We start from the raw sequence: 1,736 nt of genomic DNA on the forward strand, positions 1-1,736 counted from the left end.
GATCTCTTGTTCATAATTGACACAACTAATGTACTCTTGTCAGTAAGGTTCCTGTTATGTGTTAAGGTTTGTTAATCATTTGTTCATGATTGATACAACTAATGGTACTATTGTCAGTAAGGTTAATCACTTGTTCATGATTGATACAACTAATGGTACTCTTGGCAGTAAGATTAATCACTTGTTTATGATTGATACAACTAATGGTACTCTTGTCAGTAAGATTAATCACTTGTTCATGATTGATACAACTAATGGTACTCTTGTCAGTAAGATTAATCACTTGTTCATGATTAATACAACTAATGGTACTCTTGTCAGTAAGGTTCCTGTTATATGTTATGGTTTATTGATCACTTGTTCATGATTGATACAACTAATGTACTCTTGTCGGTAAGGTTCCTGTTATGTGTTAGGGTTTGTTAATCATTTGTTCATGATTGATACAACTAATGTTAGTCTTGTCAGTAAGGATCCTGTTATGTGTTAAGGTTTATTGATCTCTTGTTCATAATTAACACAAGTAATGTACTCTTGTCAGTAAGGTTCCTGTTATGTGTTAGGGTTTGTTAATCATTTGTTCATGATTGATACAACTAATGTTTGTCTTGTCAGTAAGGATCCTGTTATGTGTTAAGGTTTATTGATATCTTGTTAATAATTGACACAACTTATGGTAGTCTTGTCAGTAAGGTTAATCACTTGTTCATGATTGATACAACTAATGGTACTCTTGTCAGTAAGGTTAATCACTTGTTCATGATTGATACAACTAATGGTACTCTTGTCCAATTATGAACAAATGATTAACCTTACTGACAAGAGTACCATTAGTTGTATCAATCATGAACAAGTGATTAACCTTACTGACAAGAGTACCATTAGTTGTATCAATCATGAACAAGTGATTAACCTTACTGACAAGACTACCATAAGTTGTGTCAATCATGAACAGGTGATTAATAAACCTTAACACATAACAGAAACTTTACAGACAAGAGTACCATAAGTTGTGTCAATCATGAACAAGTGATTAACAAACCTTAACACATAACAGGAACCTTACTGACAAGACTACCATAAGTTGTATAAATCATGAACAAGTGATTAACAAACCTTAACACATAATAGGAACCTTACTGACAGGACTACCATTTGTTGTATAAATCATGAACAAGTGATTAACCTTACTGTACAACAAATGGTAGTCCTGTCAGTAAGGTTCCTATTATGTGTTAAGGTTTGTTAATCACTTGTTCATGATTTATACAACTTATGGTAGTCTTGTCAGTAAGGTTCCTGTTATGTGTTAAGGTTTAGTTAATCACTTGTTCATGATTGACACAACGGAACCTTACTGACAAGACTAACATTATAGGAACCTTACTGACAGGACTACCATTTGTTGTATAAATCATGAACAAGTGATTAACAAACCTTAACACATAACATTATGTGTTAAGGTTTGTTTCAATCATGAACAAGTGATTGTTGTAGGAACCTTACTGACAAGACTAACATTATAAACCTTAACACATAACAAATCATGAACAAGTGATTAAGACAAGAGTACCATAGTTGTGTCAAGTAAGGTTCTTGTTATGTGTTAAGGTTTGTTAATCATTTGTTCATGATTGATACAACTAATGGTACTATTGTGAGTAAGGTTAATCACTTGTTCATGATTGATACAACTAATGGTACTCTTGTCAGTAAGGTTAATCACTTGTTCATGA

At 32.4% G+C, this 1,736-nt stretch overlaps 1 long non-coding RNA gene across 1 annotated transcript; it reads right to left on the bottom strand.

Moving 5' to 3' along the window:
- Positions 1-796: 796 nt before the first annotated feature.
- LOC111084833 lies at positions 797-1,523 on the bottom strand. The gene is made up of 3 exons (XR_002609741.1): positions 1,502-1,523; positions 1,039-1,061; positions 797-913 (listed from the first exon to the last, which is right to left on the bottom strand). It is a non-coding gene; the product is annotated as an uncharacterized LOC111084833 (long non-coding RNA).
- Positions 1,524-1,736: the final 213 nt, after the last annotated feature.

The sequence above is a fragment of the Limulus polyphemus genome, unplaced genomic scaffold (assembly GCF_000517525.1).
Source record: "Limulus polyphemus unplaced genomic scaffold, Limulus_polyphemus-2.1.2 Scaffold171784, whole genome shotgun sequence".
Lineage (NCBI taxonomy): Eukaryota > Metazoa > Arthropoda > Merostomata > Xiphosura > Limulidae > Limulus > Limulus polyphemus.